Source organism: Trachurus japonicus, chromosome 6, assembly GCF_045865225.1.
Source record: "Trachurus japonicus isolate A0001 chromosome 6, Traja_1.0".
In the NCBI taxonomy this organism is placed as follows: Eukaryota; Metazoa; Chordata; class Actinopteri; order Carangiformes; family Carangidae; genus Trachurus; species Trachurus japonicus.
In genome coordinates, this window is record NC_140912.1 from 15,195,994 (window position 1) to 15,205,500 (window position 9,507).

General features: G+C 37.3%; 1 long non-coding RNA gene across 1 annotated transcript; it reads left to right on the plus strand.

The window, feature by feature from the left end:
• The first annotated feature begins 1,994 nt into the window (after positions 1-1,994).
• LOC146985873 (uncharacterized) lies at positions 1,995-8,789 on the plus strand. Its single transcript, XR_015035997.1, has 5 exons — positions 1,995-2,147; positions 3,564-3,630; positions 3,773-3,841; positions 7,085-7,147; positions 8,495-8,789. It is a non-coding gene; the product is annotated as an uncharacterized LOC146985873 (long non-coding RNA).
• The last annotated feature ends 718 nt before the right edge of the window (positions 8,790-9,507 follow it).

Below are 9,507 nucleotides of genomic sequence, written 5' to 3' on the forward strand. Positions count from 1 at the left end.
AGGCACAGCCTTTTTTCAACAGTGTTGTGTTTCATGATGAATCCTCTCTGTTGCACTGTTGCAGGTTAGTGTGAGTTATAGTGTGTACAGTGTTATATATCATAGTAAGTAGCTTCATACTACTATTCATACCCATTATACTTAAATAGCCATCCCTGCTGAGGTCTGTCATTTCGGGGTCATTCCTATGTTCCCACAGCCCTATGTTCCCACATTTCTAACTTTTGTTGTCACTGAAAATTAGGCCCTATGTTCCCACAGCCCTTTGGTCCCACCATTGGTTGGGTTTAGGCAATGAAGAAAAGAGTTGGTTAAGTTTAGTAAAAAAGACCAGGTAGAGGCTAGACAGGCCAGATAGATAGAGTCCAGATAGGCAGAGAGAGTCCAGTGGGAACATAGGGCCTAATTTTGAGAAAAATCTTAGAACTGTGGGAACATAGGGCTGAGGGAACATACGGCAAGCTGTAAGTTACATCAATGATACATTTGCTTTTGGTGACTACAGTCAAGTTCTTAAATAACAATAGGCTACTATCTGGTACAATGAAAATATGCCTGAACCACACAGATAGGTAGAACAGACATTTACTTTTTTCTGTTTCTTTCCAATCTCTCTCTAAAAAAAAATTATGTTGCAGCACTCAGGTGACTGGTGAACAAACTGACAACAGTAAAAGACACTAGATTTTTCTGTGAACTCAGATTTGGTGTAAAAGCACTTTACTATTCAAACCTGTTCGACCAACTTTGTTCACTTCATTTGCAATGTCTGGTTTTGTAATACACTTGCAGGGCTCTCTCTTGTTGCTAGGCTGGGGATCTTTTTAAAGAAATCTTCCACTGCAAAGAGCATGCGCTGTGGTATCCAACACCTCATTGGCTGGCGATGGGGGTGGAGTGCATACCACATTCTCCATAGACTGTCCAACAAAGGCTTCACTGACTGAACAGTCAAATTTTGCCAAGTTTGGTTGTCCCCATTAGACTTTTGATTCTATTTGTCGAAACTTTTCAAGAACACAAATATTACAATCCATTTGACTGTTTTGGTCAATTCACTACACACAAGGGTAACCCCTACAAAACATATATCATTGTCTTTGTGTTGTGTTTTTAAAAAGAAAAAGAAAATCAAGGCCTTAGTTTTCCAGCTGCAGTATAACAAGTCATATCTGTAAAAATGAACTCTCACTTCAGTACAAAAACATTAAAAACCCAAACAAACCAAATTCCTCATGGGCATGGTTTACACTGTAAGTGGGGTGGTGCATGATCTCATTCACTCTTGCTAAGTGTGGCAATCGGGTAACCCACATTTATATTAGGAAACAAGTCTGGTGTTTTAACCATGTTATAAACCTGAATTCATCTGTCACTGATTATTTTTGGACTCCCTGCGGTTACTATCTGCCAATGTCCCAATTAAGGACATAGGCCTAATGAGATATCTATACCTTATGTTAGGCCTACCTGAGTGTTTAGTGAAGTGGTTCTGTACAGTTGATGGTTGGAGAGGCTGGAAATAGGAACAGGAAATGTCATGTACAAGCACTTAGTGCGTATTTACAGCAACTAGAACTAGGCTACTAACTGTGGCCTATCAATGCCCCTATATTTTTTTTGATAATTATCTATTTTAATTAAAAGAAAAAATATATAGTATACACATATTAGGTCAGTTAGGTTAGGCTACTTGTTAACAACTAACTAGGCTATTTGACATCACAGATCAAACTGGTTTTGTCGTGATTTACAATAGAGAAAGCTGATATAAAACATGTCATGTTCACAAAATGGTTTCAAATAGCCTATATTATCACGAGCTGCGGCAGAAATATGTTTCCAGCAAAAGGAGTGTCGGTGTTTTTGCCTGCTGCCTGCTAACGCTATAGCTCGATGGGCTGGAGAGAGGAAGTGGAGTTTGGCTTACGTTGAGAGGAAAGGGGGCAGAGCCGCTGAAGGATATCAGCTCAGGCAGAGGCGGAGAGGAGGACACACACAACAGAGGAGCAAGGCGGTGAGGACGGAGAGAGAGGAGGAAGGGCGGGATGAAGCGGCCAAAAGAGACACCAAAACGTCGAAAATCGGCCGAAAATATGACTGCGACCGGTGAAGACGACGGGGGATAGACACGGCTCGGAGCATGGGTAAGAGCTTTACAGTAATCGTGCGTTAGTAGGTGTAAAATAGGAGGCAGGGGTGTTTGGCAATATGGTGGAAAGAACGACAATCAGACGCAGTGTTGTAAAAATGGCCATGGTGTGTTGTCAGCGAAGAAACAAGAACACGGTTTATATAGTGTAAACTGCATATAATTTTGTTTTAGTTGATGAAATTTACATCTTTGCTAGCCCTGTTTCTAGTGCACCTAGTTCATATGTGGACAGGCACATTTGTTCTCGACCTGTTTGGAGTTATTTCAACCTACGCATTTAAAAATTGCTTTGTCCTTGAAAGGGGGCAAATGCCCTTGTCTGAATTTACTCGACGAAAAAAACAAGTTAATGTTTCGTTTTTCTTTAATGATGTGTTGAGACTGATTGACATCAATACACCAAGCTCGTGCCTATTTTTGTTTATTTTCAGTATATGTGTTTTTTGAGGTTTTTCATCGAATTATAAATCAAAAAAATATTCAAAAATCAATAGTTTTTCACTTGATCTCACCACAGATTGTACACATGTAGTTTATGAGACTAGATTTGAGTCAGTGTTTAGATGCTTAAAACTTATTATTTATAAATAGTTAAATAAATTGTGACAAGTTGTGAAAATGCTCAAAATATAATTATTGATAACTATTCTCTCACTATAGACAATACACTTATCTATACTTGATTAGTTTGTCATAGGAAGGTTCTATATGTTGTAAAAGCTCAGATATACTTCGAAATACAAAATAGGGTGTTGGCTTTTAACCCTTTGGGGTACTGAATGGAGAGGTAATTTAAATATGTACATTTATTTTGTTCTTCCATACCACATTACACCTGCAAGACATGTAATGAAAGATTTTAGGTTAGAAATCTTCATTACAAGTATGAATTTGAGAAAGCTTAAAATACTGCATTAAAAATAAATAAAGAAACATAATCATCTTTATATCACAGTCTCACGGACAACGTGGTTGATTTATCTACCCATGAAGACAAATACTACACATAGTAAAACAGATGATGTAAAGTCTTTTCTAATATTAAGATATTTGCATCTTAAACTATATTGTTCAATCCAAAGGATTAGTACCACTTTCCACATAACAAAATGTCTTCTATAAGCTATTCTCAATAGGATGTTACTGTTGGAAAGCAGTTTAGTTGCATTTTTAGCCACCAAGATGCGCTAAAATGAAACAATTTCACGACTTAACGTGAAAACGATTCATTCATCAATTTTCCTAATATGTTAATGAGCTCTGAATCATTATTGAAAATGGACTTTAAAATATCTTTTAAGACAAATATCCCATTTATGTTTTTGTTTTTATGTCAGCCAATGTAATGTGCAATTTTGTTAATTGCGATGACAAAAATAATCTTAATCGCATTTTTTGTATTTTGCAGGAATTTCCCTGGGTGTTTAACAAATTGCGTCCAAGACGAAAGAGGGCCCTCTTACTTGAGCTAAATGGTATGTTTTTCATAATCAGCCAAGGCTTTCCGCATTTTTTTCATGTTTTCTAACGTCTTTGTCTGTACTGCCACATACATGTAGCCAGTAGGGTGTGCTGTTGTCACATTTCCACCCTAACCTGTACTTTTCTTTTTTAAAGGGTTGACATTTAGTCATTTTGGAGCCGTCAAAAGAAGGACTCCGGTGATTCACACTGCAATGGAGATCTGTAAGTATCATTCTTAAGATAGGCTAAATATTTGCAGAAGATTGTTCTTGTGTTAGCTTTGCATTGAACATCAAATTAACAGTTTTTACTGACCACACAAACCGAACAATAAAAAGTTTAGTTAACAGTGCTTTTTCTCTTACTCCTACATCAATTTCAGGACTTGGAAGTATCTTTAAATCTAATTTCTAGCATCGTTTTTGTGCATCATAACAATTTCTTTCGGCTAAAAGCTATGTCAATTATGATTGAAAGTGGGTTAGTTCTGCCCCCTAGTGTATGATGTGACAATACGCAGATAAAATATATATGTAAATAATTAAATTTTAAGATTTGTTTCAGGTCATTTCCCTTCCTCTAAAATACATATGTAACTTAGACTCATATTGATTTTAATTCTCTTTCAATGTAACATGTAAGTAGTTTTACAAGATAGCATCCTGCTAATTCGTGACTAAAATCGTAGTATGTCTCGTGTGGCAGACTGTAAACTGCAGTACTCTCTTAACATTACTTGTATAGTTTGAGTTAATCGATTTCAACATTTTAAGAAACAGTCCTCATATTTTATACTATGAAACTTAACTTGAATTATTTTAAACTAACAATCTAGCCATGGTAAACTAGATAGCTAACAGTGTCCAGTGTAACCAACGCCTGACTACCATCACATTTCACAGACAATTTAAAACAATGATGTTTTATAACAAAAATTGGCTGCTAGGCTAGAAGGGAATGTGGTGGGTTTGCAGTCCCTTAAGATTCGTCTGATCATGCTTCTTTAATTGTTGAGATGTAAAGATGTCAATAGTGTTATACCAGTATACTAATAGGCTTATATAAAATATACCATTTTGCATTTAGAGTTGTACTTGTATATTATACAGTGAAGCAGTAAAACTCTGGTGATGCAGATAATGTTTAACATGTAAAGCTTAAGTCACATTAAGCACATTTTATGCTGCTTAACTTCCACACGTTTGTAGACAACCTGAGCAAACAATGTTGTTGCATATTTTTTGACTCCGTTTTATCATTTTGCTAAATGGAGATTAGAGGGCCAATATGCCTCTATTCAAGTACACTTTAGGAACACACCCTAAATTGTGGCCTGTAGATGGCATTGCGTAGGGTAATGTCAAAAGACCTTTATCAGTATCCATCTGTTGCAACAATAATTCAATGTGAAAGTTGATAGTTTCCTTATGCCACTGTTTCCAGTTGGTGACACATGGAAAAACTGTCCAAATTTGTCTAAATGGACGTCAGATAAAGTTTGGATTAAATATGTACTGGCAGCTGTGATTCATGCTTTGTCACAAGAACGCCACCAAGAATACTTGTGCACCAAAATCTGGATTAACCAGACTGTTTAGGAGTCAGATGAATTTAATTAGTCCTGGGGGGTGAGGGCATTTGCAAAATACACCCTAGCTGGCAAAATAACAACATCAACTTTCTGACATCAGTGATACAACATGATGGCATCCCTGGAACAATGACATCTGCTTGTTGTAATCACTACTCAGATCCAATAATGTGACCATGTAATTGATTCAAAACATTTAATTAAGGTAAAATGTTAATTTGTCTAAATATCATTAGATAGGTTCTGTTTGCATAGTCTAAACAAATAAATGTCATATGGCAACACAGGACAGTAGTTTTTAGTATGTTTCTTTCCAACACTTTAACTCCTCTCAAGTGTAAGACACAGTCTAGAGACAGAAGTCCTTACAATAAAAAGCAAATGGCTTGAAATCTACCAAGAGTGTAAAGGCAAACAGTCAATTCACAGCTCTGACATACGATGAGTGTATGTGATGAGTTTCCCAAGAGCACATAATATGCACCATACAACATAAGTACTGTTAACCCAGCACAGAGCAACATATGTTTTTCTTACCTCTGCACACGTAGTTGGAAATACAGTGTGTATCGCTGACCATGCACAACAGGTGCTGCCTGTTTCTGCCGCAACTGTGTTAGGGGGCATTCACATGGAGCGTCTTTTGCGCACGTGTTTCCATTGTTTTCTATGTAGCCGCGCGCCTTGTGCGCTCAAAATCCAAAGTGACGCCGACGCAGCGCGACAAAACTTTTTTCTTTTCATGCGCGTCCGAGGTGCACAGAGATGAAAAAAAGCAAACTTTTTCCAATGCCGCACACGTGTCATGTGAACTCCATGGACCTGCTTCTCCAACAGCAACAATGCAGCCCAGCCTTCAGTACTTTCCCGCTTTCAGCAGCTCTCTCTCGGCGAGCGGGAGCTCAGTCCTCCCCCGATCCAGCCCTGGATCTCTACTCCATAGCTTCCGTAGTAGCAGTGTGACAGCAGTACCCCCCACCCCCTACCCCATCCGGATGACCGGACATAATATTTCCACTACTTTTTTTTTTTTAACCGCATTTTTTACTTTTATTATGCACAGCGTAGGGAGTTCGCGTCTGAGTCCTCTGCTGTACTGACTTTAACTGACAACAGACAGATCGAGCAGTGAGGGATTTATAGTGCTTGAAATCTGTTCAACTCAGTTTTAACTTAATTCCTGGTTAAGTGACAGTGGAGCACACTCCTAAAATGTGACAGTCGGTTTTGGTTGCTTAGTAACGGAAGACGCAACCATGGACGCAACCTCCCAAGCGCTTTGGAAAACGCCACAGCTGGCGTTTTCCACGTGTTTTTATACGCTCCATGTGAATGGCCCCTTAGAGTCAGTTTGTTACAAAAGCCTTCAAAAACTTGAGGATCAGGTGGAATGACTGTAGTAACAATGTACAGCATTAGTTGTAACAATTAGTTTGATTCCACTGATGAAGTAATATCAGTTAAATTTATTTGCTATATGTAGACCCCCATACATTGTAAATTCCCACAAGACATGTTGAGCATCCCTACAGTTGGCTTACAGTAGGTTGAGTTAGTTAAGAGTGTTTGAGAAAACAGTAGCATTTAGGGTTTAATGAAGTAAAATATGAAACGATCCACTTTCAGCAATGAACAAGCATAAAAGCATACAGAACTGTAACATGTGTTATTTAGGCCTTCGTTTTCTGTGAAAATTGGAAAAAAACAGAGATTAAAGTTTAAGATGATTTTGGCCTTTGTTATGTTGTAGCTAACAATAAATATGAGAAGATCCAAATGCTTCAAACCAGTTAAAGCAGGACACTCAGTTATTTTCTATTTTTGTGTTGGTTTGATGTGTGAAAATAATGTATGTTTCTTTTTTTTTTCTGCAGTGGGCGCATTGTGACCGGTCCTGGTGTCCTGGTCCAGGTTTTGAAGAAAAAGAAGACAGCTCTGTAAGTTCATATTTGACCTCAGTAGATGTTCACCTGCTTTCTGAGCTCATACATTGAATAGAGGTTGCCTTAGTTGCTCCCACCTAAGTTGATCTTACTTTCACATTTTGTTGTATTCATTGCTGCCATTCATATTTAAGTAGTAATGGCTAGCAAAAGATCTAGTAATCAGCAGACGACCGTGTAACAGAATGCTAAAGTTCATAAAACAATTTTCATTGTGACGACTTTCATATTTAATTTGTTGTAACTTTATGTGGACATTGACTGTATTGCCACCTGTTGGCACAGTAAAGATTTTCTAGGAGTTACTATATTCCCCATTTTTGCCAAATACTCGCAGATATTGAAAACTGATAAAACACTAGCAATACCACTTCAGAATTATTTCTGTTTTACTGCTCTATTTTGACGCTTTTTAGAACTATGAGGGCTTTTTTTCCCTTTTTTGCATGCAAGTAATAACCATTGTCTGAAGGGTTGAGTTAACAGTTACAGGGTGCTATGTTGTCCATCTATGGGTCAGTCAATTCTTTGCTTTGACAACTTTGGAATTCATTCTGTCAATTCAGACAACGTATTTTATTTTGCATACCACATTGTTTGCCACCCCTGCTTTGTTTTGGTCTGACTTGAACATCACAGCTGCTGCGTAATTAAGCTCTACGCATAAGGCATGATGTGAACTAGGCTAACTCCAGACTCATCGTACCCCTGGTGGTCAGCTGATGATTTTTTTTTTTTTTTTTTTTTTTCAAATTGTAGGAACATTTACTCAACTCAGACTTCATTTTGCAGAAGCCCAAAATTCACCAAACAATGTATGATTTCAGAGCCCAACAAAAATCTATCAGTGTCGCTTATTGCGTTTCTCACTGTTCACACAACTCAATGCTTACTATTCTCAACTGTTCAGTGAAATCTATTTCCATGTGACACATTTTAAATATTGTATATGTCTTAATGGAGTTAAATTCATCAAAGTTTGACCGCAGGAGAATACTTGCAACAACAATTGTTGCAAAAATTAATTGTGCGTGGATTACGAACTCGCGCTAAACTGTAGCTTATATTACGTTAATGACTTTTTGAGAAAATTTATGGGAATTGCAACATTGTTACTTTTTTTGTTAACAATTATGTACTCTTACAAAATAACATTTCAGAGAATCACATGCGCTTGCACAGTGCAAGCTAACGCAACTGAAAGCTAGCCACCTGTTTCATTAACCTGTCTTAAATTTAGTCTCGTTTAGCATGCCTTCTTTAATTGCTGGACAGTGAATCATTACTCATTTCAGTTGCACTGTGGGCTTACAACTTTTCCTTCTTTTTTATCCTATCAAGACCCCATTCATCTGGATATTGCTGAAGCGGAGAGCGTTGTTTAACGTGAAGACGGCAAGTCTTTTGGCAGTTAGCCAAATTTTGACAAGATGAAACCTTTTTTCTGACTGGACTTTAACGCTTGGATTTTTTTGATTTTTTTTTTTTAACGACTACGTGGACACTGGGACGCCATTGCTGACTGTATAGTGGACTCGTTGAAAAGTTAAACTGTTGTTTTTGGGAAAAACAAAACCAGCCTTTGTACAACTTTGATATTCAAATGTTGTTTTTAAATAAAGTGTATGTCCTCGTATTTTTTTCCTGGCTTTGTTTCATTAGCTAATTAACTAGAATATCATGAAGGATATTTGGCGTAATATTTCTTATAACGTTGAAGTCCTTAAGCTCGGTAGCGGATTTTAAAATTTAAGCTAATTTATATAACAAGGCTTTTTATTGCATTGACTGTGTGTCGCTAATCATTTAAGCTAATTGCTAATTGTCCAGTTTTTAATTGCGCTAGCTAAAGTGCTCATGCTTGGTACTAGCTTGATGAATCTCTTTAAGTAATTTTCTTTTTCTGATACTCTACAAAGGAAATTGTCACCTTGATTGACAAGATGAAGGGAACATTGTCAGTTAAAATGTTCCTTTTTCACTTTAATCGTATCCACTGGAAGACCATTACGCAGCCTGATCAAATTTTAAGATGGTGGGTGAGAGTACACCCATCTGTGTAAAATGCATAAAATGGTTTTGTTCTTGTCCACAAATGGTTTCCAAAGGCTATCTAAAATGGCTTCTGGTTGTTCCCCTTCCTGTCTCAGCAGGAAGTGATGCAATTGGTGCTTCTGCTGCTGCAAAAAAAAACATTAATATACTTCTAGACCCTCTCAGTATTTTACCTTTTTTATGAAATGGAAAGAATGCAGTCAGTATCATGCTGTTGTCCTGGTCCTGACAATGTATATAAGTTTATATAAAAGCACATTTTAAACATAATAAAAGGGGTGGGACTTAACATCACCTGA